We start from the raw sequence: 23,047 nt of genomic DNA, 5'->3' as shown, positions 1-23,047 counted from the left end.
GATGGTCCTTTTTGGCTAGGGTTGATAACCGTTGGTCTATGTTTGAGGTCAAGGTTCATTCATTGCCCTAGAAATGGGACCGAATGGGAGTGTGTCTTGGCCGGGTGGATGTGACCCGCGAAGTGTCTGGAAATCGGCCTAGTCCGGGTAGGCCTGATGCCGACGGAAAAAGGAGGAAGGAAAAAGGGATCCATGGAGGGATCATGATAAGGGAGGAAGATGTGATTTAATTAAGGAACTCTTCAAATTGTTTGGAAAAAAAGAACCTTGGAAAGGCTAGGAACCTAAATGGGCTATTCCGCAATTGTCCTCATCAGTCGTACCTTTGCTCTTCTTCTCGGGATTATTGATTTAAAAGGAACCTAAAGTAGATTATTTTTGAAGCCTTCCCAACACAAGATAAAGAAAAATAAGAATTGAAATCTGTGTAAAGGCGCCGCCTTCTCACGTGGCGGAGGAGACAGGATACCCGAGTCTTGGGACAAGGATCGGGATATGCTTGGAGAAGTATATGTGATTGCTTGAAAGATAACTAGATAATCTTGCTAATATTAAAGACAAAAGGAAGTGAAAATATTCTATAAAAAAAAAGGTGGGAACGACCTGATACATGCAGATTTGCAAGGGTATGCAACAGTTTGCATGCTGCTTTCAAATGCTTTGAAATGTATTCTTAGTTCGCCATAATTGGAATACTGTTTTCTAGTATCATAGTACTACCTTGTGATGAAGGTGCATTTATCAAACGGTTCGGTGGGTAGGTGGATTCCGAAGGGTTAATTGTTGGTGTGAAAGTTGAAACCAATTTTATGTTGTCTTAGCAATTAAGTCCAGAGTGGGGAAAAAGGGATTCCGATCTACGGAGCAGGGAACAACTTGGGATCGAGAGATTCGTGTAGATTATAATACACTCACCTTAGGGGAACGCATTGACGGCTGTGCTCAGTCCTAACCGGGAAAAAAGCGTCAATGACCTTGAACCAAGGGTGAATTAGAGAAATCCCACTAGTTGACCCTGGAAGGTTGAGTTTCACGTTAGTTTGATGACTTTGATTGGTAAGATTGATCGGTAAGCAAGGTTCTTTGGGGCTAAGGGATCCATATGAGAGAAATTGAATGTTATCACCCCCTTGAGTTGGCATCAAAGAGCAGGAGGAGTCCTGTCTTGGTGTCAGTCTCAAGCGGGAGGGATGTCGGAGATCACGGTGTATCCATGTGGAGATGGTGCAGTCGGTGGTCCCCGGTCATGGCCCTCACATCAATATCAACACCCTCTCTTTTAAAAGAAGGTGGTTGCATTTGTTTGAGCAACATTTTATTCTCTTGAATCTATGTTTAAATAGCATTGTATTGAGAGTTTTCCATTATAGGAGTGATTTGAGGATTCCCCTGAGTGTATATTTATGTTTATAATAACTCAAATCAATAGGGTATTTTTTATACTTAGACTTATCTAGTCCACTAAAAGCTCACTCATATGAGTTAACCAATCATTACTTATCCAATTCATTAGAACTCGATCACCTGACATAACCAGTCTTGACTTATCCAATCCATCAAAACTCAATCACATGACTTAACCAGTCATTACTTATCCAGTCTATCAAAACTTAATCACATGACTTAACCAGTCATGATTATCTCAATCACATGACTTAACCAGTCATGGGTTATCTAATAACATGACTTAACGAGTCATGGCTCATCCAATCCACCAAAAAACTCGCTTACATGACTTAATCGATAGTCAAACAATTTCTTTGTAGAAAAACAACTCAATATTCTATTCATAAAGTCATCAAAAGGTCATATAGGGGTCTACAAAAGATCTCTCCATGAGAAAACATAATAGAGGTTTCAACCATAACTATGGTACACATCAACTGACATATTGTAATATCTCAATGAGTTGTGTAATGGCTATAGAAAACCATACACACGAGAAAGCTTGAAGTAGCCAAATTAAATCTTAAAAGAAAAAACCCTATGCTCTGATACCAATTGTGAGGTCCCCAACCCAAAAAGATTGGGGGGACTTGATAGATGGTCTTTCTTTATTTTCAAGTTTTGTTGATGATACCCTACTCCGTTTCCACGAATTAGAGATATGAGCAACAGAAGAGAGGAAGTCCTCTATCCATAGTGATTGCGGTTGTAAGGGTCATACGCCACAGGCCAGGTCGATAAATCAAGGATTCAAATGGAAGCTATTTTTTATAATATATAGATGAAATCCCATTGACATATTTATAATCCATAAAAAATGCATTTTTTCCCACGTTTAAGAGGCACGCCCGCCATTCATAAACCCTGAATATGGTATGAGACATACTGTAAGCTAACTAGTAATTTTGTGAGAAGTATCCGACTAATCGGGTCCATAGCTTTCAGGGACACGTATATTTGGAACTTCTCGACTCTTGGCACAATGAGTTTTTAATTTTGCTTCTCTTAATAAGAGGGAGTGGAGAGTCTCTCGACTAATCGAGACCACCCGTCCTTGACTGGCAACCTGAGCCAGCCCCCACTTTCCATCCCACACTCACACTTTTTAGCTTGTTTTCTAATTACTACCACACTTTCTTACATATACAAAAAGTGTTTCTTAATTAATTCTAGACACAGGTTCTTTTGTACATCCCTTCAAACAATACCAAAAAATTCAAACAAGGCCTAATGAAGATAGTCCTATATTTCAACCCGAGGACTTTCTTTGTCTAACCAACAGAGCCTTTGCAAAGGATTTATTCACTAACAGCAAATTATGAAACCTTTCCATCTCGCTAACTGTGAGGCATCTTGCTAACCGCCAAGCATCCCGCTACCCCCAAAGCATCTTGCTACTCGTGAGGCATCTTGCTGACCGTCAGACTTCTTGCTACCTACGAAGCATCCTGCTAACCTACAAGAAGAAAAGAGAGCCGCTAACCTCAGCTTAATCTCCGCTAACCGCGAAATCATCTCGCTAACCGCGAGGAACAAAAGATATTCTTTCAACAATTCTTCTCTTTAAAGGATTCTTGAAACATGATCAACCAAATCTTCATATCAACCAGTATCAACTTATCAAATAATAATGATTTATCAAGCAATAACAGTTTAACAAACAATGATAATCTATCAAACAATCCTTTCACTAATCTATGAAAACATATGCTTGTTTCTTGTGATAGAATCATGTTTCTTATACGGTTTAAGAAAATCCCTATGTTTAGCTTCCCAGATCAACATGAATAACAATGCAGAATTATAAATTTGTCTTAATGCATTAGCGACATGTTCGATTACCTCTCATGTTTGAGGTTGGACGATTTCACCTTCTTTCAGAGTCAATACCTCTGCTTGAGTTATGATTGGAGTAGATGATACCTTCTTTTGCACCTTCCTTGGAGGTGAAATGACATGATTATCCTTTAAGATTCAAGTCACTCGTTTTGGGGCCATCGTATCACGAAAGAGAAAAGGAAAAAGAGAAAAAGAGAACTCAAGAATCCAAAGATAGTTGAGGATGAGAGGTTGAGGGAGAGAGGGTTACTCCAACGTTATGGAGAGAGAGGTTTTGTTTGAGGACTTCTGTGTGTGTCCTTTGAAAGTGAGGACTTCTGTGTGTATCCTTTGAAAGTGAGGGAAGAGGGACCTTTATATAGGCTCTCAAGAGACAAAAGAACAAGCTAAGAATAACAAAGAACAGAAAGGTAAGTTTGCGTAGTTCACGGCTCTATAAAAATTTTTATTTATTTTTTTCTACAATGGGCAATGAAACATTCCGATACGCGATTTCGATTCTCTAATTTTAGAAGAAGCTTGGCTTTCAAGATAAGAACTTTAAACTTGACTCTCTCCTCTTTCTTTTTTAAAAATATTCCTCCTTTCCTAAAAATACTCCTGAACTACTCTTTCTCTTCTAAAAATACTCTTCCTTTCCTCTCTCTTTTCTAAAAATACTCCTTTCTCAAGGGTCAACTCTTATCTTAGAAATAGACTTGAGGCTTAAGTTTTCATATCAACCTATTGTTTCCAAGTGAATAAATGCCATAATTAATAGTTCTAGAGTCCAATTTCCGATCCAATCGTTCCGTTGGAATGCTTTATAACTGAACAAAATACGAACCTTGAACATTTGCAAAGTAAATGAAATATATTTATTGAGGGTACATTACATCTGTATTCAATCGGTATCAACTCACATATGGCTCTTAAGAAATGATTCTTTCATGCATAGAAAGAGTATGACTAGCAACTAATCGTGATACAAAAATCCAATTTTGACAACATCCAACCATGCAAAGTTGATGCATCACGATTCACATTTGCACTTCACCTCTTTAGCACATAGTTCTAGTTTTGACCTAGAAAGGTGGAAAACAATCATAACCATGCACATGAGGCATCCACATCAATCCATAAGGTTCCATACATCATATGATAATATTCCATCACCATAAGCATGATGCAAAATAGCTCCGACCTTTAGGTCAACCATAAACCATAACTTCACATATATGCAAAAAACAACTTTTTGACATTTTCGGGAGTATGTATAACATGCAAATGAAAGTAAATTGACCTCAAACCAATGCATCAAGCTCAGCTCCATAATATATACTAGCACTCTATCACATCACTTTACCCATATGATACTTACACAACAAACGGTAGCACAAAAAAGAAAGTCACTTTAATCATACCTGCCTATGCGGTTTGGGTTGTCTAACCATATACTCTCACGTAAGTTTATGGGCATCTAATAACTGAAATCAAGTCGCACAAACAAACCATAAATCATACATAAACAGCTCGATTAACTCACAATGTCATATGGTAATAACTCGCATTTTGGAGGTGATAACGGAGACCTAAAGACATTTATCATGAAGTTTCATCAAGTTTTTCTATTGGTTAAGTGGATTTGCCCATCCGGTGAATCTATATAGTGGTTCTCGAAGGAGCCTAGAGTCAAAAAAATTTGGCTAAGTACAGTGGATAACAACCTATTTTTTGACCATATCTCTTAGTCCGTGCGTGATTTCCACATGACACCTTAAGAGATAAAATGTTCAAAATGATGTGTTTTATCGCTAGTATAAAGGGTTCTGGCTGATTCATAACGGTTTGTGAGTTATGACCAAAACAGAGTTCCTACCTTCTCTATGACTTGAAACAAAAAGCGCTTTTTATGCATGTACGTGATTATAAACGCATCATGTGCATAAATCAGCATGTTAAACATGATAAAATAATCTTGGTGCAACTTCATACGTACTCGATTAATCTATACATGCACTTGTATACGATAAAATGGAAAAACGACATAGAGAGAGAGATGATGATGACTATGGAGTTTAGAGTACTCACGTGCTTTAGAATTGATTAGGGGTTGTCAAAAGGCTTCTTACTTTGCCGCAAGAGAGTGTTGATGAGAGTTACTTAGAGGTTTGCACCACAAGAGCTTTCGAAGAGCGCGTACATCGTGAAACGAGAGAGGAGATAGTAAGCAAGTAGAGAGAGAATATCCTTCTTCTTCTTATTCTTCCCATATAAGAGAGATAAGAGCTTATGTATATGGTGATGAAGAACTTGAACCACTCCGTATAATACATACGTATAGCCTTGCGGTAGTAGATGCAACAGACGGCACTGAAAGCTGAGGCTTGTAGGTGAATTTATAGGCACTAAGCTAGGTTGGAGTAACCCCTAAGCAAAAATCTAGCACTAGTGTTTGAGCTAGGAATAGCTACAAGCTTTTGGTAACTTTGCTCAAAAAATGCTTTGCTTTTGTGGTCACCTCTCCCACTTACCATCCATTTTTTTCAATAAAATTGGCCAATTGAACAGTATCCGTCTAACTAATGGAACCTTAGCTAGACTATACCGCACCGTGATGTCGCTACATAAATATAACTTTCTCGTACTGCCCGATGTATTTACGGTACCGGTTTTTATGAAAATAATTCTCGTAAAAATCCCATTTGGTCCCGTTTTTGCTTCGGGAGATCATTTTTAAATCGATGGAGACTAAAATTAATATTTTTATGTTTAGGTTATCATAAAAAGCACGTTTCTTTTCAAAAATGCCAAAACGCATGAAAAGCTAAAAATAGCATAAAAAGAAAAGACTAGCACATAATAAATTGTTCTAGTTCGATGCAAGTTATACTGTGTGTGTGTGTGTGTGTTTGCAGGCTTGATTCCCTACCTAATATTGTAAACAACTTATTTTAATTATATGATGATTATTTTAATTATATGATGGTGTTCCACTCTTTTGTGCCTTGGTGAGAATAATTTATATGTCAAGGTTCGGGACCATCCCCTCTCTCTGTCTGCACAATTCTGGGCAAAAATTTGGGAATGTGGACAAATGTTTTGCTTAGTAAAAAAAATAAATGTTTTACCTTTTTAGATGGATGAGATCGCATGAGTTCATTTAGATTGTATCTTTTAGGACTTAACATTATTGAAGTAGCTGTGAGATTTTCATTTGGCCTAGTTCACTAACACATCTTCAAGGTCTATCATAGCTTAGGGTATTGTTGATATCTTCTAGCTAAACTGGACCGCCAAATGTAACTACACGCAGTTTGAAAGCCACGACATAATGTACAATATATTGTGAAAATCTATGTGTCACTGAGTTTTCTATATAATTCAAGAAAAAGATGAGCATGTCTTTAGTATTTACCCTACTTTTAGTAGAATGTTGTTTCCTGTCCATGTAGGTGTTGTTGCAAGTAAGGATGAATGCCTAATAAGTCAATTTAAAAGTAGGAATCTAAAAAATATTGATGGTTGTACGTGTTTGGGAAGAGACCTCAAAGTAATGATACACGCATAGACTCTTGCAGATAAAATAATAATTAAAAACACTTTACTGAGTTGAAGAACTACTTATGTACATAAACACACATATAAATAAATAAATTTATTATATAAACGAGTACTTAAAAAAACTTTGCCGAGTTGAAGAACTGCTTACGTACATAAACACACACATATAAATAAATAAATTATATATATATATATATATATATATATATATCATTAGACCAACAATGTAAAGAAATATTGATAAGCTATAAATTTCGATAGCATAACGACGCAAAAACGTAAACAAAAAAATCCCCATAACATACTTGCTTCCGTGAAAGCTTGCCTAACTTTCTTTAAACTTTGTATACATGAAATCATGATTACGTTTCCAAACATGAACAAAAAGCATGATTATATTGACAAGCAATCAAAATTTCTGTAGCATAACGGCGTGAAAATTCAAACAACAAAAATCCCCATCCATACTTGCTTCTGTGAAAGCTTGCCTTACTTTCTTTAAGCTTTGAATACATGAAACCATGATTATGTTTCCAAACATGAACAAAAAACATGATTATATTGACAAGCAATCAAAATTTCGGCAGCATAACGGCGTGAAAATTCAAACAAAAAAAAATCCCATTCCATACTTGCTTCCGTGAAAGCTTGCCTAACTTTCATTAAGATTTGTATACATGCAACCATGATTACATTTCCAAACATGACAAACAGTATGATTATATTGACAAGCAATCAAAATTTTGGCAACATAACGACGTGAAAATTCAAACAAAAAAAATCCCCATTCCATACTTGCTTCCGTGCAGCAATCCAATGCTCATGGGAAGAAGAAATTACATATGCAAAAAAACATGTGTTTGTATATTACTTTGGTAAATCCAAAGCTCTCAACTAACTTCTATTTAGAATAATAAATATGAAATCATGACTGAATTGATAAGGACGTTCAACACCAACAACATGTCTTCAATCATGCCAAAAAAGTGACAACCAAACACTATGGTCACATGTTTTTCCCATACAAATCACAAACTAGAAAACACCATAGATAATACCAATGTTGATGTCAATCAAGGGCAGTGTGATCCGGGATCATATTGTTGCTAGTCAGTCTCCTCGTCGCTATCTGTATCAACTGCTGGAATAGCACTTACAGATGGATCCTTGAAGCGTGAAAGATGATACTGGAAGACTTGTGGATCACTATCTATGCAGAGGCAGTGTTTAGAATACCCAGTGCAAACATGGCCCAAGCCACCACATCTAGAAAAGATATGAACAATATAGGTGTGTTCCACAGTAATGTCTGCATGATCTAGATAAGAAAAGAAAAGAAATATGCGCATTTTTACTTTACGTAACATAGTCTAATTGTTACCATATACATGTGGTAGTGATGTGTGTGAACACACTAGGACCGCCGGGGCATTTTTTCCCTCTTTAGGAGGTTTTTTCCCCCGAGCATTGTATATACACCCATCACTCTAGGGCTATCTATCTTTCCATTGCACACTAAGTAACACACTCTCTATTATGTGCCTTGAGCTTCCTTCGTCTTCTCCAATCTGTGTGCGTTTCTCTGCAACCCTATTTTCAACAATTGGTATCAGAGCAGGTTGCATCCTCCCGGGCTTAGTCGCCAGCTGCTCCAGTGCACGCTTGCTCAGTTTCTCTGATTTCTGTGAGCTTTGGAGAGCATTCGCAGGTCGACAAATATTTTGGGTGTACTCGTAGAGCTCAGTCTGCTCTGATTTTTGATTCGGGCTCATTTTGGCCTCCGTTTCCACTACAAGCAGTACTGCACAGGCTATTTTGTCATTTTGTGTAGAATTTATGTCAGTGCCGTTTTCTGCATAACAGGTGCCTTACAGTCTTCTAAGGTTTGTGCTATATAGCACGTGTTGTTCCCGCTCCGTTTCTCCTATTTTCGGGCAATTTTCACATCAGGTGCATCATTTACTATGGCTGACAACAACAACACAAATGTGTTCAAGATGTTTGTTTCTACTGAGGACAGGTTGGATGGGGACAATTACCCTATGTGGGCTTACATGATGCAACATGTTCTTGTGTCAAAGGGCGTCTGGAATATTGTGCAAGGCATTGATGTACATCCTGGTTCAGAGGATGTAGGCGATGTTGAGGATGTTGCAGGTCTTGCTGCAAGGATTGCTGCTGTTAGAGTTGTTTTGCCTATGGTAGAACAAGCTCGTTGGGATGTTAAGGATGTGCAGGCTCATGCATTGATTGCGTTGTCTGTAAAGCGCACCATTGTTCCTCACATCCGTTCAGCAAATCTGCAAAACAGGCTTGCGATATTTTGGCTGGTCTTTATGCAAGTCGCAATGAGTCTAAAATTGCTTTGCTGCGTAAAGATCTGGAGTCGAAGATTATGCATGAGGAAGATGATATGGACACTTTCCTTGCTAGTGTCAAGGATATCAATGAGCAACTCATTTCTGCAGGTGAAGTCATTTCAGACAGTTCCCTAGTGCAGACTATTCTTGATGCCTTATCAGATTCTTACCAGACTTTTGCTAGTACTTGGAGACTTATGACCCAAGGAAATCCTGAAGTTGTCAAGTTTGATGCATTATGCACATTGCTGTTGCAAGAGTCACTTTCCAAAAAAAACAGGACTAGGCAACGTGCAGTTGAACAGGCTTTTATTGCTTCTCAAAGAAAGGGTGGTAACAGCAATGCAGCCACTTCTTATGGTTCTGCTACGAGTGGCAAAAATTCTATTCCTAATGCTTCTGCTGGCAGCAACTCGTCTGGAAATTCTGGTGATAAGGGCAAAAAGAAGATGCGTTGCCATTATTGTAAAGCTAATGATCACTTGATCAAGTCGTGTCCTAAGTTGAAGGCCAAAGAGGCTAAGAAGAAAGAGGGTGGTTCCACTGCAAATGCTGGTTCCACTACAAATGCAACCATTGTTGAGTCTTCTGTGAAAGGACACTGCGATGCTGATGTTGATGCAGAATGGGATTTTAGCACAGAGTGCACTTACAATCCTTCTGTCCATGATGCATGCTTGTCAGTTGTTGCTGCAGATTCACATGTGTGGTATTTTGACAGTGGTGCTAAAAAGCACATTACCTCACATCGTGAATTGTTTACCTCTCTCGAGTCTGTCCCTCATGGGAATTCAGTCACTTGTGTCAACAATGCCTCTTATCCAGTTCAGGGAGTTGGAAAGATTGTGCTTACTACTACAAATGGCAGTTCCTTCATACTTGTTGATGCACTTTATGTACCTGGGATCAAGAAGAATCTCTTGTCTATATCCGCACTTGCTAGACTTGGACTTGTCGTCAAATTTGTGGATGACAGATGTACAGTTCATGATCTCAGTTTTGGTGATAAAATTGTTGCATCAGGCCTTTTGTGCCGTGGGCTGTATAAGCTCACTTTGTATGACAAGTGTGGACAAAATTTTGCAAATGCTGTTGTAGATTCAAGGGCTATTTCTGATGAAAATCTTTGGCATGCACGGTTTGGTCATCTGAATTTTGCCAGTTTGCTGCGTTTGTAGAAATCTAATATGGTTGCTTCTTTGCCACCTCTTGAATCACCTGTCAAACATGTTTGTGAAGGCTGTATTTTGGGTAAGATGCAGCGTTCTAAGTTTCCAAAGGATGGTTCAGTTTGGGCCACATGCAGGTTGCAGCTTGTGCATAGTGATGTTTGTGGGCCCATGCAAACTCCGTCCTTGGGAAATTACCTGTACTTCGTGACTTTCATTGATGATTACTCCAGGCATACATGGGTGTTTCCGCTTAAAGCAAAGTCCAAAGTTTTTATGTGCTTCAAACAATTTCTGGCTATGGATAAAAATGTCTCGAAATGTACTATGGGCACCCTCCGTTCCGATCGAGGGGGGGAGTATATGTCTCATGAATTTAATGCATTTCTGGCTAGTCGTGGGATAAAACACCAATGTACAGTGTCTTATATGTTGAAGATGATGAAACAGGAAACAGAAGGAAGACAGCAACTCAGAGTAGGAAGAAGATGGAGAAGGAGAAGACACAGAGCTTGTGTACGAGATCTCTGTAGTCTCTCTTTATGTATTGGAATAATAATTGTGTGTATACAAACTCAGAGCTACAAAGCTTATATGAAACCCTAAGAGATAAGGTGTCCTTTCACACCAGATGTCCAGGGGGAAAAACCCAGTGGGAGAAAAGTGCCCCTGGTGAAGCGCGTATACACACTAACACTACTACATGTCTACAAATCCCCCCTGTAGTGATAGTGTGAATCCGTACAAGGTAGCAGATCATCATGTGTATGAGAGTAAGCCCAAAGCTTTTCGGAAAGCTTCAAACTTTTCTCGTGATAACGCCTTCGTAAATAGATCTGCAATGTTATCCTGTGTAGGACAGTAAGTTAGTGTGATCTCCCCTGCATGTAGCCTTTCCCTGACATAGTGGTAGTGAACCTCTATGTGCTTTGTTCTTGCATGAAATACTGGATTCCTTGCAACTGCCATAGCACTCTGACTGTCAGTGAAAATGGTAGTGGGTGCCTGTTGACACTCACAAAGATCTGCCAATAACCTGCGTATCCATACACAATCAACTGTTGCCGTGAAAGCTGCCCTGTACTCAGCTTCACAAGTTGATGTAGCCACTGTGGGTTGCTTCTTGCTTAGCCAAGATATACATGCATTTCCCAAGAAAAAACAATTGCCACTTGTGGAATGTCGTGTGTCAAAATCACCAGCCCAATCTGAATCGCTGTAACCAAGAAGTTGCATAGAACTGTGCTTTCCATACATATCCCCCCTTGGAAAGAACATGGCAAGATTAGGGGTACCTGAAAGGTAACAAAGTATGCGCTTCACAGCCTGCCAATGATGCATACCTGGGCTGTGCATAAATCTGCTTGCTTGTGAAACCCCAAATTGAATGTCTGGACGAGTGTTGCCTGCCAAATATATCAAGCAACCAACCGCTGCTGCATAAGTATGTACATCAAAAGGTTCTCCAGCATCATGCATGCTCAACTTTGATCCAGTTTCTACGGGTGTAGAGATTGGCTTACAATTTTGCATACCAAACTTGTCCAAAATTTTATGCAAATATTTTGCCTGCAACATGTATATGCCATCTTCTGATTGCACAAACTGAATACCCAAGTAATAATGTAGCAAACCAAGATCAGACATCTCAAAGGTTTTTCTCAAAGCATCTTTAAACGCTTCAATTTCATTTGCATTATTGCCTGTAAGAAGCATATCATCCACATAAAGTGTTAGCATAATGAGAACTCCATCTCTCTTTTTGACATACAAAGTACTTTCTGTTGGACTATTCTGAAATCCCTGGCCAATCAAATAAGTATGTATCTTCTCATACCATGCTCTTGGAGCCTGTTTGAGACCATACAAAGCTTTACGCAATCTACATACCTTTTGCTCTTGACCTTTTACAACAAAACCACTTGGTTGACTTACATAAACTTCTTCCTGCAAATCACCATTCAAAAAAGCAGTCTTGATATCCAACTGATGCACTTTCCAACCATGATGAGCAGCAATTGCAACTAGTGATCTAACTGTGGACGCACGAGAAGTAGGAGCAAAGGTTTCATCATAATCTATGCCTTTCTGTTGCGCATAGCCTTTTGCCACAAGCCTTGCTTTGTACCTGTCAACAGTACCATCTTGTTTCCTTTTTACCTTAAAAACCCACTTTGTACCAATAGGCTTTTTACCTGTAGGCAAGTCCACTAGATCCCATGTATGATTCTTATGAATAGAATCAATTTCTTGCTGCATAGCATCTTTCCACTGAACACACTCTAAAGCTTGTTCAAATGAATCAGGCTCATCTGCATCACAAAGAGTGCTAAAGCAAGCCAAATCTACTTGCTCTCTGCCAAAAGTAGTACCAGCACGTGTTTTTCGTGGCAACGGTGCATCCAACTTGCTATCCTGCAAAGTTTTCTGAACCCATTTAGGCAAGGTTCTTTCTTCCCTGAGAACTTCTTGCTCTTCACGCACAATTTCCTCTACATCATGAGGTGTCACATGCTGATCAAAAGATTGATCAAGATTATCAACCTGTTGTGATTCTTGATTCTCCACAAAAGAAGGAAGCAAACCTTCAAATACATCATGTGTCCGCATATGAGGTACATCAAAAGCAACCATAGGTTGAGCAGTAGTTTCTGCAAAAATTACATCACGACTTTCAAAAATCTTGTTTGTAGCAGGATTGTAAAGTCTATAACCTTTACTTCCACTACTGTACCCCACAAATATACATTTGATTGCCTTATCATCAAGCTTCCCACGTAACTGCTGAGGGATGTGAGCATAAGCAAGACAACCAAAAGCACGAAGATAACTGACTGAAGGTTTTTTGTCATACCAAGCTTCATATGCAGTAATGGTCTTCAAGGCACGAGTAGGACACCTGTTCAAAACATGTGCTGCACAAGCAATTGCCTCCATCCATAGCTTATGAGGCAAACTCTTAGCCTTGAGCATACATCTAGCTGTCTCCATTAAAGACCTGTTCTTCCTTTCTGCAACACCATTCTGTTGTGGTGTGTATGGCATAGTGCATTGGTGTTTAATGCCTTTCTTTCCCAAAAAATCCTTAAATGCACCTGACATGTATTCACCTCCTCGATCTGTACGAAGAGTCTGTACTTTGCAACCTGTTTCATTTTCAACCATGGCGACATAATGTTGAAAAGCTGCAAACACATCTGACTTTGCTTTGAGTGGATACACCCAACAAAACCTGGAAAAGTCATCAATGAAGGTCACAAAATAAAGGCTGTTTCCTATAGATGGCGTCCTCATAGGACCACATACATCACTGTGTACAAGTTGCAACTTTCGTGTCGCTCTAACTGAACCATCCTGTGAAAATGCAAATCTGTGCATCTTTCCAAGAACGCAACCTTCACATACATGTCTTGGTGGCATCTCCAATAAAGACAAATCATGCACCATATTATGACGTTGTAAAGTCATCAAACTGCCATAACTAACATGCCCAAATCTAGCATGCCACAACTCAGCATCCTGCATGGCCTGAGTCTTTGTTTCTGCAATACATACCTGAATCTGCTTTTCATAACGATCTAGCACAAATAGTCCATTTTCCAGCGTACCTGTAGTGATAAGAGAATAACCATTCTCTCGATCTCGTACAACACATCTGTCATCCTCAAAAATGACCCGAAGACCATTTTTTGCAAGAGAGGATACAGACAACAAATTCTTCTTGATCCCTGGAACATATAAGACATCTGGCAAGCATAAATCTGAACCATCTGAAATGGTAATCAAAATCTTACCAACGCCTTTGATTGGATAAGAAGCATTATTTGCACATGTCACCTTCTTTCCTGCTGGAGTTGCATCCAATGAACAAAACAAATCCTTCCTTGAAGTAATATGCCTGGATGCACCACTATCAAAGTACCAAATCATTTGTGTCTTGTCAACACTGTAAGCAGAAAAATTTGAACATACTACAAAAGCATAAGAATCCTGCACAAAGTTTGCAGACTCTTCTTTAGCTGTAGAAGAATCACCAGAAGCTGAAACAACCAAACTTGACTCTTTCTTCTTTTCTTTAGCAATTCGCTTTTTACACTCACTAATGTAGTGACCAGGTTTCTTGCAGTAGTGACATTTACCTTTCTTCTTGGACTTGTCGGAATCACCTTTAGACTTCTCTGAAGATTGTCCTGCACTAGACTTGGAGTGATGAGCACTCTCTTTACCCCTGTTTTTGTTCTGTACAACAAGAGCATGATCCATACCATCCACCTGTAAAGACTTGTTCTTACGTGATTGATCCTCCTGCAATAGCAATGCCACTAACTCTTCAAAATGAAGAGGGTCAGGATTAGCTCGCAAAGACAGAGTCAAAGAAGTCTGAAAAGTCAAATAAGATGGTGGTAGTGAATTGAGTGTTTTGGAAACCAAGTCCTTCTCTAGAATCACTTCATCAATGCTAAGCAATTGCTCTTTAAGATCTCTGATTTTTGTAAGATGCTCGACAATATCGTCACCTTCGTCCATCTGTATTTTGTCAAGTTGTTTCTTCAAAAACTCTATTCTGGCAGCGTTTCTTCCTCCAAACATAGCTTGCAGAGTGTTCCAAGCATCCTCAGAAGTTCTGCAAGATCTGATATGTGGTGTGATTGTCCTCTTTATGGTTAAGGCAATCACAGCCATAGCCTGTGCATCTTTAGTATCCCATCTCTTTTGCTCTGGAGTGACTTGTGAGGGTCCTGCACCAAAAGCTGCACCACGACCAGGCGTGGCAGGTGCAATGCTACCTGGACGAACTTCATCTCCAGATACGTAATCCCACAATCCTTTACCAACCAAAACATTTTTGGCCATAAAAGACCAAAGAGAATAGTTGGTACCATCCAATTTGTCTTCGGATGTAAACGCACCAAAAATCTCTTTCTCCGTAGATTGAGCCATACTGTAGATGCACACAAGAGAGCAAAAGAACCTCCAAGAGATTCACAAATCTCCTCTCCAATCCAAGCAAAACTCTACACAAAATCTCAGCACAAAGCTAAGACAAGCTGCTTCCCAAAAGAACTGTTTACCTGAAGAAAATCTGTCAGAAAGCACACCCTCTTGATCTAAACGCCTCGGAAAAGTAACTTCTGCTACGCTGCTCAGAACGAAATTCTGAGGGCTCGAACGGCTTCGAAAGGGGGGTAAAACCCCAGGTCGCCTGCTCAGAATACTCCCGGAACGTCGAGGATGCTCCCACGAACAAATTTTCCGAAAACTGCCTGAAAACTGCGATTGCGCGCGCGGACGCGAAAACGCAAGTAGAGGCTCTGGAAATCACCTTGCTCTGATACCAATTGTTGAAGATGATGAAACAGGAAACAGAAGGAAGACAGCAACTCAGAGTAGGAAGAAGATGGAGAAGGAGAAGACACAGAGCTTGTGTACGAGATCTCTGTAGTCTCTCTTTATGTATTGGAATAATAATTGTGTGTATACAAACTCAGAGCTACAAAGCTTATATGAAACCCTAAGAGATAAGGTGTCCTTTCACACCAGATGTCCAGGGGGAAAAACCCAGTGGGAGAAAAGTGCCCCTGGTGAAGCGCGTATACACACTAACACTACTACATGTCTACATTATACACCTCAGCAAAATGGTGTTTCTGAGAGGAAAAACAGGTCATTGACGGAAATGGCACGATGTATGGTCAAAAGTCAAGCTTTGCCGCATTCTTTTTGGCTTGAGGCCATCATGTGTGCCACTTCTGTACTTAACAGGTGTCCTACGAAATCTTTGCAGTCTATTACTCCATATGAAGCATGGCATGATAGAAAGCCTTCTATTGAGCACATGCGTGTTTTTGGATGTTTGGCATATGCTTTGGTGCCACAAGTGCAACGCAAAAAATTGGATGATAAGGCTATCAAATGTATTTTTGTTGGTTATAGTGCTGAAAGCAAAGGTTACAAGTTGTATCATTCGCAAAAAAAACGTATTCTGGTTTCACGAGATGTAGTGTTTGTGGAAGATTCTGTTCAGCCCTTGCTGTCATGTACTAGAGACAGTAATGTAAGCTCATAGGACATTTATGACACTTTGTTGCCTCTTTTTAGTGCTGGAAATACGAATGTAATTTCCAATGAGGAAAATGTATAACCTATGGGGGTTTTTGAAAATGTTACAGATCAGCCTATTACTGATGTAGATGTACATGATGTACTTGATGAGGAAAGGGCTGAAAATGAGCAGGCTAGAGGTATGCCAAAATGGCTGGTGCACACTTTGCGTGACAGTAAATTGGATGCACCTTTGTCTAGTCGTACTCGTTCAGGCTCTCGCCATGCATCTTATGCATCTGTTGAGGAGCCTCTGTCTTTTGATGAAGCACAAAATTCAGAAAATTGGATGGCTGCCATGCAATCAGATTATGATGCACTTATAGAAAATGACACATGGACTTTATGTGATTTGCCTCCTGGCAAAAAGGCCATTGGCACAAAGTGGGTTTACAAGTTGAAACACAAGCCGGATGGTGAGATCGATTGCCATAAGGCTTGACTTGTTGCAAAGGGTTATGCACAGCAAAAAGGCATAGACTATGAAGAGACTTTTGCTCCCACGTGTCCTATGACTACTATGCGTTTTCTATGTGCATTGGCAGCTCATTTTGGTTGGGATGTACATCAATCAGACATTGTTACTGCTTTCTTGAATGGTGACAGATTTGAGGAAGTTTATGTAACGCAGCGTCGCGATTTTGTCATAAAAGGACAAAAGGACAAAGTGTGCAGATGTAATAAGGCTTTGTATGGGTTGAAGCAATCTCCTCGTGCTTGGTATGAGAAAGCTGACACTCATTAAGCACATTGTATGTAAAGCGTGAGGGTGATGTACTTCTCATTGTGGTTATTTATGTCGATGATTTGTTGATCACTGGACCAAATGAGAGACATATTGCTGAATTTAAGGCTGATTGGAATGCTACTTTCAAGATGAAAGATTTGGGGCTATTGCATCATTACTTGGGTATACAGTTTAAGCAATGTGATGGTGGTATTTCCTTGTGTCAGAAAAGTTACATAGAGACATTGCTATGTAAGTTTAGACTTGAGGATTGCAAACATATTGCCACTCCCATGGAAACACGTATGAAGTTGATTCTACATGATGCTGGCGATCTTGCCGATGTCACTCTTTACCAAACTACTGTTGGCTGCCTCATTTATGTATGCAACACGAGGCCATATATTCAATTTGCAGTCTCAAATGTCAGCAGATTTATGCATAGCCCAGGGTCTAAGCATTGGCAGGCTATCAAGAGGATTTTCCGCTACCTTAGTGGCACTTTACATCTTAGCTTGTTTTATCCCAAGGGGGGATCATTGCTGCCAGACTTACATGCTTTTTCGAACTCAGATTGGGCTGGTTGTTTTGACACGCGAGTGTCCACAAGTGGTTTTTATTTCATGCTTGGGAGTTCATAATATCATGTTTGAGCAAGAAGCAACCTACTGTGGCCACTTCGAGTGTGAGGCTGAGTACAGGGCGGTCTTTACAGCTATTGTTGAGTGTGTATGGCTCAGACGCCTTATGGCTAATTTGGGTGTTGGATAGGACACTGCCAACACTATCTACACTGACAGTCAGAGCGCATTGGCAATTGCGAGGAACCCAATTTTTCATGCTCGCACAAAGCACATTGAGGTGCATTACCACTATGTTAGGGAGAGGCTCTCAGCAGGAGAGATCAGCTTGGCTTGTGTGTCAACACAGGACAACCTTGCAGATATTTTCACAAAGGCATTGTCTCGTGAGAAGCTTGAAGCTTTCTGCAAAGATTTGGGCTTACTCCCCTTTGTGGACTGATCATGTCCTCAGGGCATGGCACTTCCCCTTATTCATGTGCTATCTCTCTCTCACCGCATTACTCCAGGGGGGATTTGTTACCATATACATGTGGTAGTGATGTGTGTGAACACACTAGGACCGCCGGGGCATTTTTTCCCTCTTTAGGAGGTTTTTTCTCCCAAGCATTGTATATACGTCCATCACTCTAGGGTTATCTATCTTTCCATTTCACACTAAGTAACACACTCTCTATTATGTGCCTTGAGCTTCCTTTGTCTTCTCCAAGCTGTGTGCGTTTCTCTACAGCCCTATTTCCAACACTAATAAGTCATAGTAGGAAGCATATCTTCTTACCGAAATAAGTCAAGGCTATGCTTGGCATCACCTCTAAGAGAACGTGCTCCAATGTACTCTCCGTCGGCACGCTCCACCAGTATTCTAGACTTGGCATCGAAAGAGTTTTGTCCACACTCTCTCCATCTCATCAATTGTAATAGGACGTTGACCCTTATGATAAAACAATCCTAGCAATAGTTTTTCCACCTACAAATTACAATTAGAAGGTGCTCTAATTGAAGAAAACTACGAGAATGCTTCTTCAATATGTAAATAACTTTACTTACTCTCTCAATCTCAATGGTCTTTCGCACATAACCACCATCGGGGATCAAAATAAGAATGGTGTGCATCCCATCTCAATGGCATGGCCAGACACAATGCCAAAGTGATCAGTGGAGCTTAAGGTGATGTACCACCAATTGTCTGCCGCATGTTTAAAAGCTATTATGGCCACTTTCTTACTTAATTTTGAGAGAATCGATTCTATGAAGGGACTTGCATATTACGCATTGTTAATTTATTTAGAGTTCCAAAACTATCATAGACTTCCCATTGAGGTTTTGAAGAATGCATACCTTGTTCTCCAAAAATTTCTCAACTTTAAAATTTGTTGGAAAATCTGCAAACAAAAGAGAGGCCACTTCATTGCTCTTTTCCCCATCAACATTGGCTGAATGAATAAAATTCAAGATCCTGCATATGATCAAACACATGTATTTCAAACATTCACAAGACACATCATGCATAGTCAATCTTTCTTCTCACATGTATTTACCATTTCTCATCATCGAGAGAAATTTTGTAAACATCTAACATGTTGCCAATAACGGTCACATCATAATTCATGGAAGGCACTGCATAATCTGAAAATAATTTATTTCATCAAGACTTATTGAGTAGACAGAAAGAGATAGCTAGATATCTTTACAAGCAAGTTTACCTATGGATCCTTGAGCACCTTTTTTGTTCTTTTTGGGGGACTTATTGGGCTTCTTGGATTTAGCAAACTCCAATTGTTTCTTTATAGAGAAGATTGTACTATTGTTTACTCTTTTTTAAGATGTGGCTTTCTTGGAAGCCAAGCCAATCTCCTCAATACCATCTTCATTTCTTTCAAGAACGTGCTCTAAAGCAAACAAAAATATGTTTCTCACAAACATAGTCTAAATAGTATGAGCACTTTAACAATTTTGTAGTTTTTATAAATGCCAAAAAATAACCTTTATATAAGTTCCCTTCGTCACGTGGGTAGGTGCCTCGAGTGTAATCTAGCCACCAAGGACAATACTCAATTTACCAAGCAAGCAAACCATGATCTCTCACTTATAGTGGATACATACACTCCTCACAAGAGAGGTCCCTCCAACTTTCAACAACAACTGACAACTTCTCCACCAAAGCTTGATCGTAAAGCTGAATTATCCATCTACATAAAATGCATTTAAATTTATTTGAGCTCCTTTACCGAGTCACTTATTTATTATACAAACTCTAAGTGAAAAATAGAATAACAACCATAAAGATATCAATTGTATTACCTGAATAATACTCTCCTCAAAGATTCCATGAGCTTTGGAATTTTTTCATCCGACTCTTTTGTGTTGAGCTTACTCGAAAGATCCACAAAAGCTTTATCAATGTGCTCCCTCAATTGGTGATGAAACCATGCTTCAAATATCTCGGACATTTCTTCAATCATTTTCCCTTTGATCCTCAAGCATTGCTTCAAGACACTTCCCCAATACCATTCTTTACGCAAGTGCATTCTAAATTTTATTGCAGTAATATAACGCTCATAAGTAACAGCATTTACATGGCAATGCATCAAAGAGTGTGATATTTCCTTTTTACTACAGAGAAAACAATAAACAAACCATAAATGCATTGATTCATTTGATGAATTCATGTGCATTTTTGATCCAAGGATTATTACCTCTTCGGTGATATTTTAGAAGTTGCCAAAAAATGGAACTTGTCTCTTGTAAGGCCCACCTGATCCTTTTCTCTTATCCAATTGAAGTTAAATAGCAAAGAGAAGAACCCCTGCCATTGGCAGGGTTGGCAATGGCCAACATCTATGTTGCATTAGCACAGAAAAAAATCAAATCAATTTTTTAATCCAATAAATCAAATCCAAATGACATATCAATTTACAATTTTGTAGAAATTCAAATATGAATGGTGAGAAGAGAAAGTGTTTATCTTATAAGATCTTTCTTTGAATATTTTTTCTACTCTTCCTCGAGCAACCATTTCCTTTTCCAGGCACTGAAATCGAGGGATCATCGATCTCTTGCATCTCTTTGATAAGAGACAAGTCAAACTCTTCCTTTTGTAGAGCAAGTTAAAAAAAAGTAACAAATTTACAAAACTATACCAAGCTTTAGAAATTACAAAAATAGTATACTTTAAGGCAAAAAAATATACCTTCCATATGAGCATTGCCAATAAAAGAGTAGGAGCGTTGTGCCAACTCCCTTTAGATTCCTTCTTCTCACAAGCAAGCTCTACCTCTATCCATCGAACCCAATCTTGGGGAAAGTTTTTCATTAAAGAATCTTTGATTGCCACAGCTAGTTTTTGGAACAAGAAGATCTCCTGACCAAAATTTGTGCTCACAGTGGTTCTACCAATCCTAAATCACAATATCTTAAATTAAATGGCAAGAGAATGACATCAATAAAGTAATAGCAATATCTTTAAAAACAACAAATGAGCCTAATCATTTTGAGAGCACAAAGCTAGCATAAGCTCCCCCTCTGCAATTCTATCAACATAGACAATTGACACTTGATAGAACATTTTCTCCACTTTATCATTGAAAATTCTACAACCACAAAAGGGAAAATTAAAAAGCATAAAGTAATACAAGACAACCTTATATTAAACAAAAAACAAATCACTTATGTGTTTTTATTAAGTGCATCCAAGTTTTCAAGCAGTGATTTCCATCCCAAACAATAAATTTTTTTCCCCTTAAGTCTTCCCACTCAAGAGGAAGGGAATTATCAAAATCATCGCTTATTTCTCGCCAAACAGGCCCCCATTCATATTTGTCTAAGTCGAAAACATAATGTTGATCATGGCTAGGCTTCTTAAATGACACAAGAAATGGAGCTCCAACTTCACACTGTATTCAGACATCTCAAACCTTTTCACCAAGCCCTTAGTGCCTGGACCAACCTCTCTAATGGCTTCATTTTCCATCAATCTGCAGAGAGGAATGCGAGGAGGTTCCTCACCTCTCTTTACAATAAAACCCTTTACAATCTCCTCCAATATGCAACCATGAACATCCTTTCCAAACACTGTTGGATGATCAACAGGTTTAGCAAAAATTGTTTTTGCTTCAAACACGCTTTGGGCCACCACTTCACCTTGTGTAGCATGAATATCTATAAGCTCCTCTTCTTCTTCATGCAAATCACTCAATATATCCTCTTCTTCATGCACATCACCCAAAATATCCTCCTTCTGACGGACATTGGAAGAAGCAATGGAAGATCGTGCATTGGCCCTATGCTCTGTAGTGCCAGACCTTAATGTGTATCCTATTCCTAAAAGAAATAAACAATAAGACCACAACTAGTTTAGTGAGTATGTGGAGACAAAAAAAAATAACACAAATAGCTTAATATAGTTGAACTTACTTTGAGAGATACCTGTCTTGCCACGTTTAGATGGTGTATGAACCATAATCTATCAACCATAAATAAAAAATAAAAAATTCTTAGTAACGATAATACAAATAGAAACTTCAAAATTTTGGCAGCATAACGACGTAAAATGCAAATTAAAAAAAATCCCATTCTGAACTTGCTCACGGCAAGAAAAAAATACAAATTCACTTCAATATGTGTCAATATAAATTCACTTCAACATTTGTATAGCTCTACTCTACAATGAGTACTACAACGAGTAGTACATTCAAAAGGCAAGTGTCTTTGTGTGTACTACAAGTTGTGCAATATGCAAATGCTTGGTTGTGTAATATGCAAATGCATCATTGTAAGTGTGTTGATGTGTGTGGATGCAAGTGTGTATATGTGTGTGTACATGTATGCATGATTTTTACTGTATGTGTGTGTGTTTGCAAGTGTAATGTGTATGTGTGTGTGCATGATTGTGTGTGTTTGTGTCATGTGTGCAAGTATGTTGATGTGTGTGAATGCAAATGTGTATATGTGTTTGTGTGTATGGATGTATGTTACTGTATGTGTGTGTATGCAATTGTAATGTGTGTGTGTGTGTGTGTATGCATGATTGTGTGTGTGTTTGTGCTATGTGTGCAAGTGTGTTGACGTGTGTAAATGCAAGTGTGTATATGTGTGTGCATGTTTGTTACTGAGTGTGTGTGTGTGTATGCATGATTGTTACTGTGTGTGTAGTAGTTTTAAATCTAAATACATATACGCAAATGAACACGAGCTATTCACAGACCATGAATTCTAGAAAAGTACAGTGGTATTGCACAATAATTTATTTGTAGTTGAAAATAAATTTTGTACAAGGTAATG

The 23,047-nt window shown here is 38.9% G+C and overlaps 1 pseudogene; it reads right to left on the bottom strand.

Moving 5' to 3' along the window:
- Positions 1-18,541: 18,541 nt before the first annotated feature.
- On the bottom strand, positions 18,542-22,226 carry LOC147444295 (uncharacterized; annotated as a pseudogene).
- Positions 22,227-23,047: the final 821 nt, after the last annotated feature.

This window comes from Adiantum capillus-veneris, chromosome 13, assembly GCF_014529385.1.
Source record: "Adiantum capillus-veneris isolate H3 chromosome 13, ASM1452938v2, whole genome shotgun sequence".
NCBI classification, from domain to species: Eukaryota; Viridiplantae; Streptophyta; class Polypodiopsida; order Polypodiales; family Pteridaceae; genus Adiantum; species Adiantum capillus-veneris.
This window is presented reverse-complemented; position numbering and strand designations above follow the sequence as displayed.